This window comes from Chroicocephalus ridibundus, chromosome 8 (genome assembly GCF_963924245.1).
Source record: "Chroicocephalus ridibundus chromosome 8, bChrRid1.1, whole genome shotgun sequence".
Lineage (NCBI taxonomy): Eukaryota > Metazoa > Chordata > Aves > Charadriiformes > Laridae > Chroicocephalus > Chroicocephalus ridibundus.
Window position 1 is genome coordinate 14,126,487 of NC_086291.1, and position 8,300 is coordinate 14,134,786.

The following is an 8,300-nucleotide window of genomic DNA, read 5'->3' on the forward strand; positions in this document are numbered from 1 at the left end:
CATTGCAAGATGACACTCAACAGTGAGTCAGGTGCAAGGGTTGCGTTCATGTTTCTGGGGAGATGATTGCTTCAGCCTCTTCTATCTATTTATTTATGTAGATTGTAAACCCTTCAGGAGCAGGGTCAGTCCTGTGGCTGTTCGTACCACCCTGACTGTGCCCTGGTTGTGAAGACCGTTGTAAGGGCTGACAGCCTTCTCCTGTTACCCGCATCGCTCCCCTGCCTCCTCCCCCAAACCCTTCAGCTTCTCTCCACTAGCAATCAGTAATGAACTTCAGATGGAGTATTACACAGGCTGCAATATGTAGACTACTTCACATGCGAGTTGGTGTGGGGCATGATCATAGCTCTCATGGAGTGGTACAGGCCTTTTCTGACCTTCATCCATACCTTCTGTGGGGCTGAGGCTGCTAAAACCTCCTTTGAAAGTGCTGCAGGCCACGGAACCCGCCTAGCACTAAATCGTTAGATTTTCCCTCCACCTTTCTGCCAAAGTTAAGGGGTCACAAAAATGGTTTAGAATTCCCCCTTTAAAAGAAAAATAAACAAAATCATAAAATAGTATTTTAAATGTGATTTGCCTCTCTTCTTAATCAACTTCTTAATTAGAAGTCTCCTGGATTAGTAACTAATTTGATGAATTACCTTTATCAATAACATCACCCTTTACCACATTCCTTAAATGAAAAGCGGTTCCATTTAACAGAATTTCACCCTTCTTTAGAGCCACGGGTAAATGCAACAGATAGGCCTCACATCCCAAACAAAGGTATTCAGAATCACATGATTAACAGGAGGAATTAAGAATGCCTCTTTAAATCCGCTGATCATAGAATCATAGAATCGTTTTGGTTGGAAGAGACCTTTAAGATCATCAGGTCCAACTGTTAACCGAGCACTGACAAGTTACCACTAAACCACGTCCCTCAGCACCACATCTACACGTCTTTTAAATACCTCCAGGGATGGCGACTCACCCACTCCCCTGGGCAGCCTGTTCCAATGCTTCACAACCCTTTCTGTGAAGAAATTTTTCCTAATATCCAGTCTAAACCTCCCATGGCACAACTTGAGGCTGTTTCCTCTTGTCCTGTCAGTTGTTACTTGGGAGAAGAGACCGACCCCCACCTCGCTACAACCTCTCAGGGAGTTGTAGAGAGCGATAAGGTATCCCCTCAGGCTCCTTTTCTCCAGGCTAAACAACCCCAGCTCCCTCAGCTGCTCCTCATAAGCCTTGTTCTCTAGACCCCTCACCAGCATCAGAACTAGTGCATTTATTTTTTTCTGTTTTAATTCTGCAACTATTTCTAGAAATTTTGAGAGAATATGAATTTTTTTGTTTGTGAAACTGATAAGGTCAAAAGAGATAGTTCTGTGCCTGTCAGCTAGACCAGAACCTGTGTGGCGAGGTAAGATGGCATGACTATTAGAACTTGTAATGAACTCAGTGAACTATAGGCCATTGATTTTAAGTAAATTATTTCTTTGAAGTCACTGTGGAAATTCTGTTAGCGACCAATAGAACAATATGACCCTTTATTTTCAAAAATATCCTTTAGAAGTGTTTAATCTATCAAAACTTCACATATTAAATCCTAAACATGTACAAGCAAAGAAACTGAATAAATAATACCACATAACTTGAAGGCACACAGCAGGCATACCCTTAATAAGATTTATTTGTGTGGTGGGCTTATTTTGGCCATTACAATGTCGATAGGACAAGAGGAAACGGGTTCAAGTTATGTCAGGGGAGGTTTAGATTGGATATTAGGGAACATTTTTTCACTGAAAGGGTTATTAAACATTGGAATAGGCTGCCCAGGGAGGTGGTGGATTCACCATCCCTGGAGGTGTTTAAAAAAAGGGTAGATGGGGCACTTAGGGACATGGTTTAGCAGTGGTTTTTGTCAGGGTAGGTTAATGGTTGGACTTGATGATCTTAAAGGTTCCTTCCAACCTCAGCAATTCTATGATTTCTGTGAATTCTATGATTATGTCACATGGCATAAATATAATAGGTTAGGACAATTCGAAGGAAATGATTTCTTTATTTAATTTGACCTGAGCAGAATGATTGAAAGGGATACTTGATGAAAGGTTTCTTCTGACTTGGTTTTGCAGTGTTTCCATTCTGGAGAACGGAAGAAGAGAAAAGGAATTAATATGGCCTAGCATTTAGTATCGCTTGGTAGATTGTTTGTTCTTATGTGTCAGAATATTAAAGAGGCAAGGCATAAGAGACAACATTTTGTCCTACATATTTAAAATGAACACAAGAAAATTGCACCATTATTTTTATGGGTAGAACAGTAGTTCCAGTCTTGATTAAGCCCACTCACTACAAATTACCCCAGCCTGAACAGGCAAGATTCATGTCAGTAGTGGTGTTAGGTGTCTCCTCTGGCCATTTAAAGATTTGGGTCTATGGTAGCACAAAAAATGGATACTTTATATAATCGTAAAGGAGACAACCCTTGATTCTGAATTGGCAGATTGAACTTTAAAAAATACATTTCTGGCTATTAAATCTACTATTGACTAAAGGCAGCCAAATGGGTACAGAATTACAACATGAAGCTTCCTAGAAATTCTTGAAGGGAATGCTTGCAAATACGTAGGTTTATAGGAAGAACATCCTCAGGTTATTTTGTAGTCAATATTTAAAAAGCAGTAAAAAGATGTTTCAGTGATACACCTGCTCTATAATGACCTTGCTATTATTCTGTTCCTCTTCCCTCATTTCTAAGCGGAATACTTCTACAAAGTAATGCATAAAACTATATATAAGAATGAAGCAAACTACACACAGAAGGATCCTAACCATGTCCCATGTGTCTTATAGTGACATAATAGAAAAAAAGGTATCAAGAAAGTACCAGAAACACAAGATTTGCAAATGAAGATAGAAGGGGAATTACTGTCCCCCATTTTTTTCTGTTATAACCAAGTTAGGCACTGTTTCTGGTAATCAAATCATTTTAGAGTGACAGTATGTGATTAAGATGAAAGTGTATCTCTAAGTAGGAACACTTGCAAATCAATAAACTGATGCAATGAAAGGTTTCAGTAGCCACTTCTAATATGTATCCTTTGTTGGCATGATCTGTTAGTGAATCATTTGAACAATAAGCAGCATCTTCATTTTTATATTTATGCAAACATTGATAAGAACAAATGTAAGACAGTAAAGAATCTTTTTTTGTTGTTGTACTGCATATCCTGGCGTATTGCAAATATTCTGGCTTAGACTGGAAACTTCTGGGTTTAGTCATTTTTTTCCACTTGAAGTTTTGTCTGCGTGTTTGATAGCTGGATGATGGATGCTTGAGCTCTCTCCTCCTCTGCTGACACCGTTTAGCCACCATGACTCGTTCAAATTCAGCTGTTTCAGAAGTTTTGGTGATATTTTTCCTCATCAAGGAATTGCTTTGCAGGTCTGCTGGTATCTCAGAAACAAGCTGTTTATTTGGTACCAACAGTCCATTCAGCCATCTGATGGCCAAATTCCTTGGCTAAAATAATGCCTCTCGCTGGACTTCTTGCATTCTTCTTGTGACAGGATCAAGAACTACATTAAACCAGAAAATCTGTCTTTGCTCTTCCTCGTGGAAAGAACTACAATGCAAATACGAACGTCACAAATTAGAGCAAAACTCTGCCCCCCCGCCCCCAAACTTCAGCAGGGAAAGTGTGTATTTCCCCCTTGTTATGTCTACAGGAACTGTTACCCCATTTGCCAGGAGGCATGTCTCATTATCAAGAAGCAAAGAATTGCACTTCCTTGTTGATATGCGTGTTTAGAAAGCAAAACACTGTTATCCACAGCTGTACTTCAAGTAAGAGCAAACAGTCCCTTTTTTAGATGTCAGCAGGTGGAAAGCTCAGCAGAAGGATGCGTGTTTGTTGTTGTGATTCCTGATGACCTTTCTTGTTTTTATTCCACTCTGATAGTGACTGCTTACTGGCATGTTGGTGTTTTTAACCTCCTGAACTGATTTGGGGCTTGTTACAAAACACCATTAATTTATATTTAACTACCTAGGAATTTCCTCCTCTAACTGCATTGGCCAGTGTCCCAATTCAGGCAGTATTTACGCCAGAATTTGTGACTGCATTACAAACTACTTCATGGTGAGGCATGAAGGTCAGAGTGGCAGTAATCTGAATGACAAAGCCATGGATGAGCTGTTCCACGCATTCTGCTGAACCATACTTTTTTTTTTTAATCGGAGGAGTGTTTTAACATATTTTAAAATGCGTATTTTGAATATGCCCGGATACTGGGAGTATGTATTTCCACCCTCCTCAAGAATCAAGCAAACCCAGGATCCCAAGACCAGGTTTTGAGGAGACATATTGCAACTTCCGTTACTGACTTCATGTACCTACAGTGTCTAACTGCACACCTATATGATCACGCATGTGTTCTTATAAAACATTTATTTTCTAGCTTGAGCGGGAACTTATAGTTTTGTCTTAACGCTATTAAGCCAGGACCTAAATCAGAAATGATGCCTGATTTTGAAAGGGAACATAACAATTCCATAAAGCTTTTAAGAAAGCCTTATTTGTTGAATTCATGTGAGCCTTCAAATGCTTAAGAATAGGTGACATCCTTTATTGTGCACTTATTGCCATTTCACCGTGTCCTTCATAACCTTCCACATTACCGACCTCATTTTCTGCCTACATTTTCCAGGCATGAGGTGTAATTAATTTCTAAAGCAAAACCAGCCTTGATCAGCCTTAACTGTTTCATGACATGATATTGCGAATTGTCCTTCACTTATGTGATTTAAAATCACAGTCTCTTTGAAAATCTGTTGTAAAACCAAGTTAAAACCTCCAGACATGTAAATTATTCCTCATTTTCTAATAATGAGAATACTAAATAATGCCACTAAAAATACAAGAAGAATTAGTAACGCTGGTGTTCTTTAGGAGTGACTCAGATGTTCAAGACTGTGATTTTTCACCCCCATGTTTCTGCTATCTGTCCGTTGCTAGCTTCAGAAAAGAACAAGACTCTTGAGCAAGAGTCTTGCCCCTGTCCAACTCACCTCTCAGTATTATTTATTGGGCTATTGAAACTCATAATTTGCATTCATTTCATTTTTTTTCCTCAGCTGTCCTAGATTTAGAATGATGTGTATGCATGAAAAAATGTACAGTATTTTGTAGAGGCCACTTACTCTAAACCTCCTTTCTTACCTTCATCTGAATATCTGATTTTTTATTTGCATACCTCATTCATCTTGTAAAGTTAGAATCATAGAAAATCATAAAATGTGTTGGGTTGGAAGGGACCTTTAAAGGTCATCGAGTCCAACCCCCCTGCAGTAAGCAGGGACATCTTTAACTAGATCAGGTTGCTCAGAGCCTCATCCAGCCTGGCCTTGAACGTCTCCAGGGATGGGGCCTCCACCACCTCTCTGGGCAACCTGTTCCAGTGTCTCCCCACCCTCATTGTAAAGAACTTCATCCTAATGTCTGATCTAAACCTGCCCTGCTCTAGTTTGAAACTGTTACCCCTCATCCTATCATTACACTCCCTGATAAAGAGTCCCTCCCCATCCTTCCACGGCTTTCTTATAGGCCCTCTTTAGGTACTGGAAGGGGCTATAAGGTCTCCTCGGAGCCTTTTCTTCTCCAGGCTGAACAACCCCAACTCTCTCAGCCTGTCCTCATAGCAGAGGGGCTCCAGCCCTCTGATCATCTTCGTGGCCCTCCTCTGGATCCACTCCAACAGGTCCATGGCCTTCTTGGATGGCAGAAGTTGCTCCATGGGGGTGGCAGGGATTGTACTAATTCCAGAGGAGAAGGAAGTCCTGAAGGTCTGCTAATTTAGAAGAAGTGGAAGCCAGTAACTCTAACCTTTCATGGCAATGGGTGCTGTAGGATTCGCTGTCGATGTCTGTGGCCTCAGAAGACTTTCTTTGTCTCAAACAATTACAGGCCGAACAATGTGGCATTTAATTGAAGGATTTTCACTGACAGTTTTATTTGACTGAGGTCTCCCAAGTCTGATCCTATTTTATTAATTTCCATCTATAGTTATTTTGATGTACTACTTTTGTCCCCTCAAATATAAAGACTTTTATATCACTGATATTTCATTAAATGTGATTAGTTGGAAAGATGACATTTACTGTTGTCACGTGCAAAGAAAAAGAAAAGGTTCCCAATATTTTGCAGCAAGAACTATGAATAATGTAATGAAAGTATACAGTAACTGTCATTGAAGGCTGCACAAGAAATTTAAGGTGAGAAAAGAGGAAGAGATATTGTTGTTATTTGCATTCTACGATCTTTGGTGGTGCTACTGAAATGTCTACATGCTTCTTTACAGCGAAGTTGGTCTTTAGTGAAAAATTAGTGCAAAATTGAGTATGCTTCTGGATCACCTCATTCCACAGAAGCCGCTATTTCAGTTATTCCCATATCAGGAGCACACAGTGAGTACAGGGCTGGGCTGCAGACGCATCAGCCCTGCTTATGGCCATGCTGAGGATGCAGTTACATTGCAGTACAAAACCAGGATGTGGCACTTTGTGTTCTTCAAGCTGTACCAGTGGTAGCAGCACTCTTCTGTGCCTGTTGTCCGAGAAGAGAGATGGAAGTTTATATATTTACTTGCCTAACACTGTTGCTCTCGTATCACCATCTCTACAGCAATTGAAACGTCACTTCCCTCCCTTTGGCAGACCAGTGCTTTTCCCAGGAAGCCCACATTTTCCTTCCTCACTCTAACCACGTTTTTACAAGCACACTGAAACATCTGTCCTGAGGTTTTTCTGTTCTTCTCTTTGGCTTGATCTACCTGATAACGGCGTTTTAGCTTCTACCCCACAGACTGCAGGGTCTTGAAGTACCAACTTCATTGCTTCTTTTCAAACAGATTTGTCCCCCATTTCAGGAGAGATGGGTGAAGAAATCTGGCTAGGAAAGAAGGGCACGGTGCAAGCTGTTTGTAGTTTGAGATCTCCATCTCCATTTATTTCTGTGCAGGGAAACATAAAATAAACTCTTTTCCTCTGAAGTTTAATGGGCAATAATGTATTTTGAGATTTTTTTATATTTTATTGTTGTCTTAAAAAAAGATACTCTGGGAATTTATAGGTCCCAATCAGACCAAATTGACCATTTTTGCTCGTTGTAGGAAAAGATGCCAAAATCTGACAAGCATTTTCAGGAAGAAGGCCATTGCATGGTGCTTTTAACTGTTTATGTATGTGATTTGAGACACTATTTGAAAGAATGGATTCTGCTGGCTTGTATTACCTCACTGGCGGATTAGGGAGAGGCAAATTGTACCCTTAGTATTCAAGACATAAACGTAAGCAAAGACTGTAACATGCTTGAGAATTTTAATTTTTAAATTTTTAATTTTTAGCCTTGTGGAGCTAGGAGTAGTACAACTCAAGGCTGTGTCTCAGTGGAAAAAAATACAGGTTCTCCATCACTCTTACCTGTGACAAATTCTGTAGTATTTTACAGTTAGATTTTATATTTTGACCTTGATTTTATGTTTTGGTTTATTTCTTTAGAAAGAGTTTTTAATAAAAAAAAAAATAAATCCCATTCAGGCTTGTTTGGCAGTCCTGGACATTGATGGATGAGAGAACTTAAAAGTTATCTATAACTTCAAGTTGTAGCAGCCTGAGTACGTGATGGGAAACGAAGAACCTTTGGATCTCCAGTGTTATCCATGGTACCATTAACTACTTGTCGGGCCGTGTCCTCGTCATATTGCTCCAGTGGAGCAATGGTTCAAGGAGCACCGTTAGCTCCACATGATCTGGTAGGTGCAAGGGGCATGTGTCCAGTGATGTGCACAGCTGCATCCCGTGGGGGCTACCCCTTCCTGAGCTCCCTGTGCGCTGGTGAAGTGGGTGGTTGCACAGGAGCACACGGAAAATGAAAGGACCAGGCCGTGGCTGAGGACAGACCTGGTCTCTTGGTTGTCCCACGAGCTGCTGCTGCCGTGGCCACAGCACCGTGGGCAGCATCCTGCCTGGCTGGGGTGGCCTCGTCACCTGGCGCTGTGATGCGACAAGGCAGCCTGTCCCTCCTTGCCGGGGACACCGGCAGGGCAAGGCAGGCGGCTCCGCGTCGGTGTGCGAGGGACCTCTCCTGCTCCCCGGGACACAGCCGGGCGCCCCGGGGGCTGTCCGCATTGCCCCGCAGCCCCCTCCAGAAGGGCTCGGTGCGTGTGTGCGGGCAGGTGCCGCGTCCCCGGGCTCACCCGGAGCCCCCCGGCCAGCGCGGGGGGCAGCAGCAACGCCCCGCGGCGGG